Raw genomic sequence first — 17,048 nt, 5'->3', positions numbered from 1 at the left:
TCTGAGGCACATAAATCATGTCCCTAATACAGCATATTTCAATTTCCAGTCCTGTATGAGAACCTTAAAATGTTAACAGATGTAGGAAAGTACAACCCTCCTTCTCCTCTCTCATGCTCTTCTAGCCTGTCCTCTCCCTCTCTCATTGTCTCCATCACACACATGCACAAAGAAAACTGAAATATGAATGCAAAATTTCAATTTACTAATAGGTAGTGGGGGCAGAGACTGGAAAAATTGGGAAGACTGAAAGATTAGGAAAAAAAATCTTTTCTTTTTAGTATGCTTCTGTAGTAACACATCTGGTCATGGAATTCTGGATCAGGAGATTAACCGTCTTGGAAGACAGCAAATTATGCTGGTGGTGCCATTGACAATAAGAAAAATTTGAACTGCAGAATGAAGACACAGTCATTAATATGCCTGAATAGATCGAATTCCTCCACTGCCAACCAAATGCTCAGTAACCCCATGGAACATCTTTGGAGTCTCTTGTTTAGAAAAATATAAAAATTAGAAACAGGCTTTGACATTTTTAAAGTCTGTTAAATGCTTACCCCCCCCCCCCACACACACACACACAAACTTGACTGTCATCATTTCTACAAAACTAATGACAGAAGTGCTTGTGCTGCAAAATGATGAAGGGAAGCCTGGATCTTTTCTTTGTCACATGATGTACACAGCACCAAAACACCCCCAACCAGCCAGCAATCGCACTTTTCGCTCTGAAAGGTCTGTGTAAATATTTATACTGCTAATATAGTATGAGATAGGTTTGTTTTATAACTAGAAGCAGAAAGGATTGACACAAAGGGGACCTGATCTGGCTGCCAATACATACTCCTTTGTCCACCTCTCCATATCTTGGAATATTCATACTCATCCAGATTCCTGTACCATTAATGTTTACTGATTTCTTCCTAGTGAACAGACTCAGTCTTGCATAGGTTGCAATGGCCCTTTTGATACAGTGAAGCTCCTGAGCAAACATATGTATCTGTTAATCAGATGCATTACGCCCATCCCATCCCATCCCATCTGTGTGAAGACTTGTTGCTGCCACCCCAGGCGTGGCCCTTGCTGTGGAACAGACCTCCGGTCCCCCTGCCTGCTCCGTTGGCCTGAGCAGGGCTGCTATACAGGAGGTGGGAGGCAGAAAGGAGCCAACTCTGCCTCCTGACCCCCTAAACTTCTCTGGCTTCAAACTGTATGGACTGTAAAGGCATGCATTGATTAGGGAAGTCTGCATTAATTTAAAATTAATTAATGCATGTAAAAAGCAAAATAATCCTGAAGCTTACACACTTTTGCTTCATACACATGCCACGTTTCCAGTGTCTAGGATTCACCATTTTAGTGCTGTGGTACAGACGGACACATATCCCTCTTTTTATTGTTGTGCAGCTTCTCACAATTTCCATCAGACTGCAGAGATATTACCTTTTCCACAGTTTTCAAACTGCACTATTTTGTGCATGGCATTAACAGAGGCTCAGTCTCCATGCCTTGTGCTCCTTGACCATGACTTGCACATGGAAATAGTGGAGATTGCTGAGATACGGCAGTGCTGATCATGGCGGGTTCCCTAGGCAGGCTAGAAAAACCAACTTCTCCTGGCTTAGACAAGCCACAGCCTTCGGAGATTAACAAAAATAGATAGAATTGGCTCTCAGGATAGTAAAGCCTTTGGTATTTGGCCGGGGCAGCTTGAATCATCATGACATGGACTGGAAAGCAAAGGTATTTTCTCAGCCCCACCTGGAGATACCAGGACTCGAACCTGAGATTTTCTGCATGCAGAGCAGATCCTCCACAACTATGCTAGAGCCCCTCTTTAACTGCAGCCCCCCGTTTGTTCTTGAGCTGCCCTTCATCTCAGGCTCAAAACCATCTTCCTTTGCATTCCAGCAGCCTTTCCCAACTGAGTGCCTTCCAGGTGAGTTGACCTACAACTCCCATCATCACCAGCCTTAATGGGCACTGGGTGAAGATGGACTTCGTAGTCCAACGTATCTGGAAGGAGCCTGGCAAGGGAAGGCTGCACTGCAGTATTTAAAAGGGGCTACACTGTTAACATGTAACACATCCATACTATAAGGAGACAGCTGTTCTCCAGTCCCAAAATGTTTGCAAGCTTCAGAGTCAGCACAGGGCCCATATTCTCTCCTGCCCTGGCACTTCTCTGAACCACGGAGGCACCCATGTGCCTCTGTGCTAAATCACACTCGGGTAGAGACTCCACGAGGACACTGTGTGGGATTCAAGGCCACTGCAGCTTCCGTACCTTGTGTGCAGTGAAGAGGATGGGGCAGCAGCCCAAGCAGCTTTTCCAGGTGTACAAACAGCAACCCAGTTTCCTATTCATAGGAGACTGCTGGATCTTGTATGTTTTTCCAGACAGAGCACTAACAATGAGAAAGCAATGGGCAGCTATTCCATCTTCCCTTGCTTAGCGGATTTTGTGTGGTAAGAAAAAATATAGAGGAAGCGGTACTAAAACAAGGGGAAATAACATCTTCTGGGCTTACCCCCACTCCCAAATCTGTGAATGAAGCAGGACAAAAGCACAGTAAAAGTTTCATCTGGAGGCATTGTTTTCACTGGAAAAATAACGACAAGGATCCCCATATGGCATACAGGTTTTTTTTAAGGTTCTGTTCTTTTCTTTGCCCTTCTTCTTTCACTATATATATATTTATATATATGAAGCTAGAAACCACTTAGCATGTTCTGCATCCCACCATGCTGAGAACTTTGGGTTTATACTATTTCAAATTGAAATATCAACATCTGAATTATCTACCATTTGTTAACCTTCACTACACTCAAGCTCAATGGCTGAATGAGCTGGGGTTTTTTCTTTCTTTTTCATTGTTGCCATAGAAATCATGACTGTAAACCTTCTGTCTCTGAAGCCACACTGAAAGTTTCCAAAACAGAAAACCCAGCTTGCAGAGCATTAGTTGGCAACAGGAGTTAATCTGGAAAAACAGCACATCAGAAGTGGATTTGCCTGTCCTTGTGTTACTTGAGACTCTGAAGCACAACCCAATTCCACTGAAGAGGATGACAGACCAGCAAATTCCCTTCTTGCAGTTTCCATGTTCAGTTCAATTGGACATGGGGGAAGAAGTGCCCAGTGGGCTGTGCCCACCAGCTCCAGAAACAGATTAAAAGCAAGATCCTTGCGGCCCATACTTGCTAGCCTGCAAGAGGCTTATTACGAGAGTTGTCCTCTATGGAATATTTGCCTGTCACCATTAGCTACTTTTCATTCCAAAGTTCAGTACAGGTCAATTTACAGCTTGATTAGTTACCTTCTGCCAGCAAACATCTTCTTGGCCTTGAGCTAAATCATGTTTGTAAAACCTGTGCCTATATACCTACTACTAGAGGTCTTCTTCCATGCCTCCCTACGTACCATTCCTCCAAAAAGAACATCCAAGTAACTGCCTTCAAAGACTCGTTTTTCTGTTCCTGCTTCCTTGCCTTAAAGAATTTGCAATGGTATGCCTCCCTCAAGAAACGTCCATGCATGCCCTCCAGCTCCTTGAGATCAGCGGGAGAGGCCCTCCTGCAGGAACCCTCCGTGGAGGATATTAGGAGAGCAAGTACCCGGAGGAGGGCTTTCTCTGCGGTGGCGCCCAATCTATGGAATGCGCTCCCCAGAGAGGTCCGCCTGGCGCCGTCGTTATTTGTTTTTCGGCGCCAGGCCAAGACCTTTTTATTTAAACGTCATTTTAATTGTTAACATTATTTATTGATTTTAGATCTTTGGCCAGGACGTCTCCAATTATATTGTTATTATATTGTTTTTATATGGTTGATATGTATTTATTTATTGTTGTGAGCCACCCCAAGGCTTCAGCAAATGGGGCGGCATAGAAGTTCGCTAAATAAATAAATAAATAAAATTTTGAGAACCGGAGATCTCTTAACTAAAACCCACACCTCAGAATCTGTTCCTCACATTTCCAACCATCTTTCTTCTCTTTAAAGAGGAACTGTCACTACAAACTTCGTCACCCTGACTCAGCTGCCATCTGCAGCACTTTGCTTTCGCCCATAGGCATGAAAGGCAGCCTTTCACTTACCCAGAAGGAAAGAGGGAGATGCATTCTGGGAAACCATTGGCTGAGCCCCCTGCTCAAGAGGGCTTCAGTCATTTAGAATCAAGACTTCTTTGCATAGCCCCATCCCATAATATATCTTTGCCATGCAAGCTTGGTGGGGCACAATGGGCAGAACACTGAGAACTGATTATGATAAAGAGAGATAGCTCAGCCCAACACTGTAAGCTAAGGGAACACATGGGGCATCTGAAATAAGGATGGACCACTTCTGTATTCCCTGGGGCTAGTAGCAGCCAAGTGTTTGCTGGTGTACTGTGACACACAACACAAGCTTCCACAAGAGTCAGACTCTACAGCAGGGGTGCAGAACCTCTGGCCTATGGGCCAAATGCAACCTTCAAGGGGTCCATATGCTGCCCTCCAAGGCCACACTCCTGTTTGCCTGACCTCAACTCTTTTCTCCCAACCAGCAATTGCTTTGGGGTTTCTTGGCTTTCATGCCATCCCCCCTGCCCCACTATTTAATAGGTTTAAATGTCTCTCCTAAAGCAGTAAATTAGGTAAACAATAGGAACTTTAAGCCATAAGACTTCTTTAGTATTTTGGCCCCATCCATTTTACCTTTTGACCCCCCCCCCCGAATTTGCCCCCCCCCCCCCAGAGCTTCTCTGAAATGGTACTCAGCCCTCAGGCTGAAAGAGGCTCAACACCCCTTCACTCCAGTCAAGTTGGTGGTGATCATGGACAGCATAAGCACAAATGATGTGAGAGCATTAATATGGATAAGAATGAAGAACGAATGGCCCTTTTGGGATGCAATGGTGACATCCAGCAGCAATTTATGAGTCCATTAATCCAGATTGTTTGTTCTGGCATCAACTGGGGCTTGCTCAACTCGCAAACAATCTAGAATGCCTAGATTCAGACAGCACAAAACCAGTGCTGCCAATGGGTGAGTTGTTTCTGGAAAACTGCTCCTATGCAACACACATATTTACACTCTGTGGATTGATTAACCCACAAATTGCTGCCAAACACTGCCCTTACATCCAAGCAAAGCCAATGTGTGTTCCGGAAGAATCCCACAACAGACAAATGGGGTCATGAGCTTCTGCCTTTCTGAAGCAAACACAAAACTGCAATAAACATTATTACAAACAAGCCCAAAAAGGAAATGGGAATCCAACCTGAGCAGCATGGATCCATCTCAATGTTTTGAAAACAGCATTGTTTTCCTTGGGGATAAAACTGTGGACAGTTTGGCAATGCCTTGATTAAAAAATGTCAGATAATACAATCAGTTTCTGGACTGGATATAACCTGAAGACTAGGGGTTTCAGTTTCTGCCAGAGTTGCATTACCTGTCTTTTCTGGGAAACCTCCCATGGAGAAAAGTTCACAAAAGCTTCTTCCACTCAGGAAGCTGTTCCTAACATTTCACACTTCTTCACTCCTCCTAACATGTCACTCTTCCTAAATGTCACATTTCTTCTGTAATTTAAAACACTGCTTTATGTCCTAATTTCTTCACAAGTACAAGGAATGAAGCAGCTGTAGAGCAAAGTTTTCATTGTATCCTTAGCTACAAGTGATGGACATACTCCTTGCCAGCTCCTTTGGGAACTGGCTCAGCAAACTTGGGTTTGCTGATCTAGCCACCACAAAAAATGAGAACATCCAGTGCAAATTCAGATCCTACCATACTCCTTATGACAGTATCATAGATGTGACTCACAATGGGGCCCAAACACTCTCTAAAGGAGTGCCTCTTCCCATACCTGGCACCTTAGATCTGCATCTGAGGCCCTTCTGAAGGAGCCCCCTCCTTAGGAAATTAGGAGAAGAAGGGCCTTTTCTGCAGTGGAACCCCAGTTCTGGAACAAGCTCCCAGAGACATTCGCCTGGCACCTTCTTTAAATTCTTTTAGAAACCAGATGAAAACTTTTTTTCAAAGGTGTTTTAATTGCTAATTTGTTTTAAGCAGTATTTTAACTGTGGGGTATGTCATCAGTTCTGTGTGTTATGTTGGTTTTAATGTTTATTATTTATAATTTCTGTTTTATACTGTATTTTATTCTGCTTTTTTTTTTGTTATAGCCCACTCAGGAAGTCATATGGCTAATAGGGCGGGTTAGAAATCTAATAAATAAATAACACCACCTCCAAGCCCTTCCTGCTTCACTATCCTATTAGGCTGGCCATGCGCCCTACCTTCCAGAACCCTATATGAAGAACCATTCCAAGGCAGTCCTCTATTTGAAGGACTGCTCAGTCGACACCCAATTTAAGATTTTAAAAACCTTCAGAAATCAGGAGTGCAGAGGGCTCAAAGTTTCCCCTCAGCAAGTAGCACCTGGATAGCAGAGGGAGCTCACAAACACAGCCCCGATTTGCATGCAGTCAGTGGTTACCCTGTGGGGTTTCTATTTGGGGCTTCTCAATACAAGTAGCTTCTTGATATATGTGACCCTGGTGAGAGCAAGTGTTGGGGTGCTTGGCATGCTCCCCAGAATCCATGGGCTGTTCTAGAGCTGCGAACCGAGAGGTCCAAGCAGTGCCCTCGCCCCTTCTCCTTCAGCTCAGCACTGCATGTCACAGCAACTGGTTTCGTCTTCTTTGAGCCACGTTAGAACAGTCAGTGGGGGCGGGGGTGCTTGACTCAACTCTGGGTGAGCACACATTGCTCCCAAAATGGGACCATCATGATTCAGGAGAGGGAATTTGAGTTCCCCTCCCTCATATTTTCATGCCCAAATTCCCCCAAAAGGGTTAGAAAAGAAACAAGTCTCATTTTTTTCTTTTTTCTTTAACCCCAGTGCAGGGGGCAAGGTTTAGAGACGAAAGTAGGGAGAGGAAATGTTACATCCTGAATGGCCATGGTCCTAAACTGGGCCACTGGGAAGTCCATCACACATTCAGGCACAGCTGTGCTAGAAGCAGGAAAGTCCCTGCACTCAGGCTGCAAGGAGGAGTGTTAAAAAAAACCCACAGCCACCTCACCCCAAAAAGTAGCACAACCCTGCCTCCTCCATTCTGGGGAATAATCTCATATTACGTTGCACCAACAAGACATATTGCAACAGTCCCTGGCAACAGAAGTTTTGCTAATTAGGCAGCTCATACCCCCACATGATTGAGGAGGGAAAGAAAATCACATGTTTTATTTTCTCTTGGTGATTATGCAAACCCAGTCAAAATCATTACGGCCCCCGGGGAAAGCATGGCTGATTCTGCACTCAGGCCTTCCTGTGTGGGTTTCCCACAGGCTGCTGGTGTGCACAAAATGCTGAACTGGATTAGACCTCGATCCAATTCAGCAAGGCCCTTGTTACACCCGGTCAGTCTGAACATGTCACCCCACTCTGGTGAAATGTTCACTAGGATCATAATTCTATTATAACACAAGCAATTATTTCTAAATTTGTTCTTACAGTTAGAAATTAACAAGTGCAAATGTTACAAACATTTATGTCATGTTATGAATTCCCTCTTTTTGCTGATACATAAAGCGCCTCCCCACACCCTGTTCCTGTTTATCCAGCCTGGTGCTGGAGCAGCAACATTTAGTGCCTCTTTTCAGATTTACAGAAGCTATCCATGGTGCTCCACAGAGGTGGATCTATCTGGGAGATGGAGCTCAGCACCACGGATAGCTCCTAAGAAGCTTGCCAGAAAAGCAGCAGTGGATGAGCAGCCCCACTGAGCTAGGAGTCCCCAGCTTCCATGGTGGCCTCCCTCTTTTGCACAGTTTCTAGGAGACCCGGTTTCCATATGGCATAGTGGTCTGCTAAGGTTGTGCAGAAAAAGCTCATTAGATACAGGATGTCCTGAGCTAAACCCTTCCTTTCTTAGGCTCCACAACACCAGACAGTCTTTTCCAATGCAGATCTTTATTAGCACTTCACAGCTAACACAACTCTAGGACAACACAACTCTAAAAGCCCTCCAGCAAGCTGAACAATAAGTCTCTACTTGTGTAAAGAGTGTTGAGCCCAGATTAGGAACTTCTCCCTAATCCTTCCTTTTCATTAGCCTCTGGTGGAGAGCCAGCTGGTGACTGATGGGATAGCTTGTCTCTCTGATGCCTTGTCACATCCCTCCTCCTGGGTCCCCTCCTGTCTCTTCCAAAACATGCCTGCTCTCACAGTCAGCCTGGGAAACAGGAGGCAATGACCCTAATGGAGTTCCAAAGGCTTCTGCCACTTTTGACCATCCTGCCCACCCTCCTGCCTCTTTCTTGGTGTCCTCCTCTTCAGAAGCCAATAGCACAGATCGTTGGGAAGTTAGCAAAGAGTGAGCAAAAAGCATGCTGAGGACTAAGACAGAAACAAACCGTGGCAAGCTGCAGAACATTTGATCGTACATTGAGAGTAACATGGGTTAGTAAGCAAACAATCAGTACGCCATACCTTAATTTCTGGCTGTCCATGTGCAAACTGACCTAATGACAGTGCCCCTGTTAATTAAAAAGTTCTGGTTCTGCATTCATATGAGCCCTGGCTCCACTACACCACTGGCTACTGCCAGTCAGAGTTGACAGTGCTGGTTAGATATGCCAGTGGGCTATCTCAGTGTAAGATCCAACAAATCTTCTCCCATCCTCCAAAATCTGAGTTTCAATACTAAAATGTAGGCCGTGACACAAAGAGCTTTCCTACAGGTACCTGTTAATCACTGCATCTACTTCTGATACAGAGTTGAGATCTGAGCCCTACACAAAGTTTTCCTTGCCCATTTTCCTCTCCATCACCTCTATGTGATGCTGTGCTACAGCAGAATATCACAATTCAACAAGAAGAAAAATACCTTTTTCCTTGTCAGATATAATAGCTCATTTTCTGCATTCTAAAAAAAAAAAAAAAAAACAAAAAAAAAAAAAAACAAAAATAAAAAAAAAAAAAAAAACCTTTTTCCTTTTCAAAAATAAAAGCTCATTTTCTGCATTTTAAAAAAAAAAAAAAAAAACCCAACAGGAAAGTGCTCTTCAAAAACAGAAGCCCAATGGGAGGAAGGCATTATCATCATCATCATCTACAGAAGCCATTAAAAGCATGAGCAAGAAATCACAAGTACACGTGCAGAAAACCTCAACAGCTCACCAAAAGCAGCACTCTGAAGGAAATCCTACCACTTTGCAATTAATTCCAAGCTGGAAATGTCAAAACTAGCATCAGCATGGCTAGATTTTAAGATAAGCTTCATGCAGGAAGAGTGAATGAGAATATCAGTTTTCATATACAACACTGAGATATATAAATTGAAACATTTTACCCAGTACATTTCCTCTTTAGCTTACAGGAACAGACAAGCAGAAGAAGAGCCATGCTGGCCGGTCCATCCCATCCAGCACTCCATCCACATGGTGCCAAACCAGTGGTCCACAGCCTCCTTCAAGCAGGATGGGTATAAGCCTTCCACCCATCCAAGCTCATCAGCCAAGTAAGCCACAGGTGTGTTGAAGACTAGAGCTGATAAGTAAGGATGCCATCCCATTAAAGACACCATAGCTAAGTGAGGGCATAACTCTATGTAGGACTAGACAGAAAAACGGCCGGCAACTCCCAGCATGCCCCAGCCAGCTGCATGGGTTGCAACATGCTAAGAATCATAAGCCATTTTTCTGTCTAAATATGTATAGGATTGCACCCTTAGGTCTATCAGTTATATGGCTCGATCCTATGTATACCTACACAAAACTAAGTCTCATTATTTTCAATGGTACTGCTCCCAAGCAAGTATGTTCTTCAGCCTTGAGAAGGACTCCAACACAGGGAGGGGTGAAAGTGAACTGTTGTCTCCACCATGGCATGGGGGTCCCAATTCAAAGCCCCACACTCCTCCAAGCAGCAACCAGCCACACAGGAATAAACATACAAGGAATCATATTGTGCTTTTCTGTTTTCCCTCTGCAGGGAAAAGCATCTGAGCTCCAGATAAGGGCTGAAATCTGGAAGTAAGTTAGTCCTCTGTGCCTCTGCCCCTCAGCCTCTCACACCTGCTTCAGTAAGACTAATATTACATTGTGTGACCCATTCACAGTGGGGATTCCACCTGCAAAGCTCACCTTGTGAGGCTGTAAGAAAATGAGCATAAGAAAATGGACATAACTAAGAATATTAACCTAACTGGATTAGAACAGACTGTCCTTGGAATGACAGGAACCTATTCACTTGTTTGTGTGAACTAAAGAAGAGATGGCCAGCCTAGTTCACAGGCCTTCCATGGAAAGTCTACTCAGACCACTAAATACCCTATTCGACTCAGCTCTTCCCTGGAACCTGTGGTCCAACCCTTAAACATCCTTGCCATACGAACCAACCAAGGAAGCAGACAGAAGAAACTGTTGCTGCTGTGATCACAAATTCCCACAACTTTCCTGCCTCTTTTCAACTTCTGTGCTGTGCATATGAGTTCGGGTGCCTGCAGTGCTGAATTTCTGCTGCTGTAAAGCAATCAGCTGCAGCAGAATCTCTTCCTCTGCCCGAAAGTTCACACCTACCCTTTCAAGGGCCTTGTGCTCCCCCTCAAAGAACCCTCCCCTGCATTTGAGAACTGAGGTACATCCTTTCATCCAGTTTCTCGGACTGGGACCTGCCTTTACAGCTGTCGCTCAGATGGGTTGGACTAGAACCATCATTCCCACTTGCCATGCTGGGTGGGAATAATGGGGATCTAGCACCACTTCTGTATTACAGGCAGCTAAGAGTCAATCATGGATGCTGGATTATGTTGGGAGGTCTCTGCTTTCTAGGAGGGAGCTGAATCACATGATCATAGGCAGATTTCACTGCACAGAACACCAGTCTTGGCAAGCAGTACAGACCAGTACACTGGAATTCATAATGTATGGAAAAATCCATCCATTTTTGGTCGTCCGCATTTAATTTGGTAGAAAAGCAATACAAAGAAAAGAAAATTTCAGATAAATTCCCACAGATGGGGTTTGGGATCCTCAGCTTACTTATAAAGTAGTTGGAAGGATGGTGTGTGAGTGCCCTGTCTTTTGCCGTGCAGTCATTTCTCTGGCAGCTTGTCACAGCTTCTCCTTCCCACAGTTCAATTAAAACTCATGGGAAGAATATTGTAATTCTTCCTCCATGAAGCTTTTGCAGATTAGGAAGCAAGGGGGAAGCCATGGAGGCTGCAGAAGGATGGAGAGATGTGCAAGGAAAGAAAAAGACACAGAGCACCACCTCATGGTGATAAGGCCGCTCAAGACCACCACCTAAACACATTCTAAAGACATTTTAAGCCCCCTGAGAATGGAGCAAAAAAGCAGGAAGAAGCCTCTTTCATGGCCTAAGAAAACTTTGGAGATACTGGAGGACAGGTTTTGGCTCAGGACTAGCTCGTCTAGCCCTTCTCTGGAGTTGGACATCATATGGCAGGTGTCTAAGTGTCTGGGCTAGAGGTTTTTTTCTGAGAAAATCTCTGAGATTTTTTTTAAACACCCATTCCTAGAAAGAGAAGATCACAATGCATTTTTTCCTCAATGTATTTTTGCTCTGTTGTATTTATGTTTTGTCTCAGCTGCTTCTCCCCCCCCAAGTGTGCCCCCACACCCATTAAAGGTTTCAGAATTGCACTTTGTATTGGACGTTGTAAAGGATGCAAAACGGAGGCCAACCTGTCAGCACAGGGGCTGCTTGCAGTAGTGCCACCAGAAACCAAAATCCCTTGGTGTGGGGACGGGAAAGGAGAGTTGTGGTACAGCCTTTGTTAGTAGAGATCACCACCCCTGAGAAATACTTGAAGAATTTCTCCACACCCTGGAGAAATTCAGTGCAACGGTCCCCCCAGTTTCTCCGTCCACACAGCTGCACTTGAACCCCTGCAGCGTTACAAACGCGCCCAGTGCCCTTGGGGAACTCGCTTAAGGCGCAATCCGGGGCAAGTTTGGTCAGAAAAGGGGCCACTCATGCTAGGAGCTGCAGGACTTTTTGACCAAACTTGCACAGGCTTGCGCTCTTAGCTGCTGTTCAACACCGCTGCATGCCTGGAAGTGAACACACGACCGCTGAGCGAGAGGGGGCGAGGAGATGCGCCGCGCAATCTTACGCACGTTTACTCGAAGCGACTTAGACTCTCGGTATTCACACCAGAACTTTATGATTAGGTCTCTACTACACGAAGTGCCAAAAAAGGATCGGGCAGGAAGGTTTTGCCGGACCGAGTACAAACTTTCGAGTGACACGCGACTCTTCATCGGGCAGAAAAGTGGTCCTTATAGAACGCCTTGAAAGCCCGTAAAGAAAAAGATCAAGAGCCCATCTCGGCTCCTTGCATTGCCCATTTCCTTTCAACAAACTGCTACAGATGAGTACATATCCCCGGGCGTCCTGCACCTTTCTCTGGACAGGCGTCTATTCGACTATCCCCCAGATCGGGAGCTGGCACCGACGGGATTAAACTCTCGTCGCCCTCGGTCCTTTCCTACCTCCTCCTCCTCCTCCTCCTCCTCCTCAGACGCCCCCTTCTGCCCCAGCTCGCGCTCCTCTGCCCGTACCCCTTCCCTCTCCGCCGCCCCTTCCCCACGTACCTTGCGACATCTCCTGCGGAACCCGCACCTGCGGACGCGACGGGGCTTCGCTTCTCCCCCTCCGCCCGCTGCCTTCTTCCTGGCTCCGGGATGCGTCCGCCGCGCGCCTCCCCGGCGGCTCCTCCTCGCCGCGCACGCCCCGCGATCAGCCTCCCGGCCGCAACTTCTGCGCCGCGGCCGCTGCCTGCAGCGCCCCGATAGGGAGCGCCTTATCGCCGCGGCCGCCGCCGCCGCTCGTCACCCGGGCTGGGCGCCTCTTCCTGGAAGACGCGTGCGGCGGGCGGCGGCGGGCGCCTTGGAGCGAGAGCGCTCCCTCCCTCCCCCCTCCCTCCCCTCGCCGCCCCGCCCGCCCGGCCGCCCGTCCCGGTTCCCTTCCCTGCGGCTGCTTCTCCCTCCCTCCCTCCCCCTCGGCCGCCGCGACCCCCTCCCGCAGCGGGGCTGGAGAGGGGAGGAAATGGAGGCTCCACCGCAGGCCGAGCTCTGCCGCGGCCCGGCCCCTCGGTTATTCGCCGGGGAGCATCTCCAAGCCCTTGCGGTCCCCCGAGCCGCGAACTGCCAGCGTCCCCCGCCCCGGAGCCACCACCGCCTCCCACGGCAAGCACTGTTTTGCAAGGTTGGGGCCTGAGATGAGGATCGGGGCGCGGGGGGGGGGCAGCAAGGAAGGAAAAGGATCTGCCACGAGAGGGGAGCCAGCGGATACTGAGGATTCGCGCACTGGTCGGTTCACACGTGCATGCGGGACAGTTCTTCAGCTGCGCTGGCGTTTTTTCACACCCTGGCAAGCCTTTGCTTGAGGTTGCACCCTAGCGCTTTCCACGTTGCTTCTTTAATTAGTAATACCACAATATTATCGTTAAAACTAATATTTTACTTTATATGTATGCCCCACCTTTCCATGTCTTGCAAGGAATCCAAGACAGCTTACAAAATTCTCCTTCTCCCCATCCTTGCAACAACAGCCTTGTGAGGTAGGTTAGAGTATCCGTGACTAGTTCAAAGTCACCCAGTGAGCTTCATGGCTGAAAACCTGACCTCCCAAGTTCCAGTCCAACACTCACACAGTTTCCTCATCACACACGTCATCTCTAAGCAGTCTGCATGTAAATAGTAAAAAGTGAATTAAAATACACTTAAAACAAAATTTCAAGTGCAGTACCAATATGAATCATGTTCTTTTCCCAGTGCCAAACTCTGGATGTTGGGAGGGCTGCACGTGTGTGCTTGTGTGTGTTGAACAAGACCCGTGGAAGGAAGCTCTCTGGGCCCTGAGCAGCCCATCCCCTCCTCTGCTTTTGCTTGTCCTGTTTCTCTGGGCCCAATGAAGCCCTGGAAGCCACAGTTTTCAGCACCTGTAAGGAAATGTGAGGGATGCAGGTGGCACAGTGGTTTAATCTGCTGTGCTGTTGGGCTGGTAGATCAAAAGGTTGCCAGTTTGAATCTGCACAACGGGGTGAGTTCCCGTTGCTCCGTCCCAGCTCCTGCCAACCTTGCAGTTCGAAAGCCTGCAAATGCAAGTAGATAAAAAGGTACCACTTCGGTGGGCAGGTAACAGTGTTCCGTGCACTTCGGTGTCTAGTCATGCCGGCCACATGACCACGGAGACTGTCTGCGGACAAACGCTGGCTCCCTCGGCTGGGAAACAGAGATGAGCACCGCCCCCTAGAGTCAGGCATGACTGGACTTAACCTCAAGGGGAAACCTTTACCTTTACCTTTAAGCAAATGTGCTAATTTAAAAAGAAGTGGGAGACCTTGTTGAACTGCAAGAAAGATGTGTGGGGTATCCCACACTGACTATTCCAGCCAAAAGTCAGAGGCCAGATGAATGAAGTCCGCTGCTTGTTCTCCTTGAGAGGGCAGGTGACCCGGAAGAGATGGCAAGAAATAATGGGATCAGGGAACTCCGCACCTGCCTGGCCAGGGCAGCCCTGTTTCCCCCACTATTGCCTTCAGCATCTGCGGTTCCCCATTTCCTCCAGTGCTTTAAGAGGTGCAGACTGCCTTGCTGGGCAAGGTCCAGGGGCCACTGACTCAGCTCCTTTCCAGTCCAGGGAAGGTTGACCATCCTTCCCACTTGGGGTGAATTCTTCCCACCATCAACAGTGTCTGCGTCCCAAATTTGGGACATTCACCAGGTTTGTGTGGTGCCTTTGCTGTATTACCTTAGCATTATGGATTGTTGCTGAAATAATATTAGAAGACAAATCTTTTGTTATGTTGTTTAATGGCAGTCATGCATATCTGCATGTCTGACATAAATTCCTACAGAAATGTCACATTTTTGAGACTGGGGAACAGGTTCTTTGGAAAGGATTGTAACAATGCATCAATTCAGTCATTCCCCACTTCTCTTCCTTTTTAAATTTTCCTTTCTGCCAGATGTCTTCTCTTTTAAACCATTGGACCCTGCCACCTAAAACATCTTGATCTTTTAAAGGAGTTTTTCCTGAGCTGTACAGCCCGTTTGTTGGTTCAGTGGGACACGTTGCTGCCACCCATTGACAGCCGCCTGTAATTATATTTTTATTTGTAGGGTAAAGAAGGCAGTAATTTAGGATCAGCCCAAATGTCCCAGGCAGAGTGCTTTCAAGTAGCACAGTAGACTTTTGGATGTGATTTTTTTTCAAGTGATAGAAGGGGAGGAAATGTTTGCAAGGGTTGGTGTTAAACTTGCTTTAGTCTTAGTATTTTAGTGGACAAAGCCCTATACAGACTGATTAGGTCTGACTGATACCTTGTACCAAAAGTAAAAATCTTAGGTTATACAGAAGTATATTGGGATAGAATAGACATGGATGCCCTCCCCCCCATTTTAAAAATGGATTTATTGGAATCCATTCCTGACACAGATTAGGCCTCCCCTAATTCATTGGAGGCGACCATTCCTGCAGAGGTCTTCCTCCATCTTGGTTGTGCATGTATTTAATAATTTGTTTAGAGAGTTCACTCTAACAAAAGTTCTTTCCTTAACAGCAACTTGATGTACAGATGTGAGATCTGTAAATCCCGCATATTTCCATGCAGGCAAAAAAACCAACCAAACAAGCAAGCAAGCAAAAACCCTCACCAGATGGTTCTGCAGATCATGCTGTCATAAATGCTCCAAGAGCACACCAGGACATTTTTTTTCTGGTCAGTCGGCAACCCTATCTGTACATGTGTTCTCTGGTGCAACCCATCAGTTCTCAGTGCATTTGGCTCAAGGGCAGATGATGCTCAGGGCATTGCTCTTGGTCTGCAATGGCACTGCACATGGCCTGCAAAACCAGAGAGCTCCTGCGTCCTCTGCCTTGCTCGAGACAGCATTGTGGCAATGTTCAGGGGCTACATGTTCTACGCCTGAAGTATGCCTGCAGGTCCCCATCCTATACTGTCAGGCAGGAGAGCAGACCAACTGGGGACCTGCAATCTAGATCGTGTCCCCAGTGGTGGATGCCTGTCACAAACAGGTAAGGCCTTGCTTGTGTTGAATCACGCTTAAGCTTGCACAGTCCAGACACTCAGCAAACCCCTGTACATGGAGTGGCATAAAGGCCTCCCGAGCTTCCCCATCCTGGTGCCCTCCAGATGTTTCGAACAGCTCCTGACATTCCTGACCACCAGCCGTGCTGGCTGGAGCTGCTGGGAGTTCAAAGGATCTAGAGGATACCAGGTTGAGAATGGGTGCTTTTTTGCCACTATCTGTTAATCTCTAAGGTGTGACAAGATGATTGATTTTGTGCTTTTCCCACCTAACCTGTACTGAACTGTAAATATTTTTCTTCCGGCCCCGATCATTTTTGGTACTGGAACCAGTCTGGGGGAAATTAATGAAATGCAGTGTTCAAGGTGCAGTGAGTTAAGTATAGGGGGAGCCCCATTTTATTTGCACGTGCCCCCCCCCCCCCCACCATGCATGTCTTTTTATGTACAACCACCACTCACCCTTGCTCCATGTATGAATCGGGCAACCGTGTTCCCCATGCAGGTGCCCTGTGGATGGGTCTGACTATATTGGGCCCTTTTGGGTACTTAGTAAACAAAGCGAAATATTGATGCTTTTTTCCACAGTATATATCTGGGGTCTCAGAACCTGTAAAATAGAAATTCCTATTCGTAATAATGAGAAACTGGCCCTGTATGGCATTCTTACACTCGTCCAAACATAGTTTTTTATTATGTATACTTTGGAGCTGAATCTTCCTTTGCCATAGTTCTGTTGTCTGTTATTGGTTATAATTATCTTAATGGCCTCCCCTGCATTATGGGGAGGGGGTCTTTCCCTTCCCCACAGACTCTAAGAACGTGCTCAGCCATAAATCATGCACAGTCAGGCTGGTGTTCAGATCACCTAATTAGGTATTAAGAGAACATTTGAAAGGAATGCCATGATCCAGTGAATGTTTTGGAAAAGAAAAGGACGTGAGGCTGCAATTTATTGTTCCTGGCTGATTT

General features: G+C 46.6%; 1 protein-coding gene across 1 annotated transcript in view; it reads right to left on the bottom strand.

The window, feature by feature from the left end:
- RIPOR3 (RIPOR family member 3) overlaps nucleotides 1-12,737 on the bottom strand; it is a 53,614-nt gene extending 40,877 nt beyond the window's left edge. The window contains exon 1 of the mRNA XM_044455171.1: nucleotides 12,616-12,737. The gene's annotated coding sequence lies outside the window, so the exon portion shown is untranslated. The remainder of the gene's footprint in view (nucleotides 1-12,615) is intronic.
- Nucleotides 12,738-17,048: the final 4,311 nt, after the last annotated feature.

This window comes from Varanus komodoensis, unplaced genomic scaffold, assembly GCF_004798865.1.
Source record: "Varanus komodoensis strain SLA01 unplaced genomic scaffold, ASM479886v1 scaffold8, whole genome shotgun sequence".
Lineage (NCBI taxonomy): Eukaryota > Metazoa > Chordata > Lepidosauria > Squamata > Varanidae > Varanus > Varanus komodoensis.
Note: the sequence above shows the minus strand (reverse complement) of the source record. Positions and strands in the feature narration are given on the sequence as shown.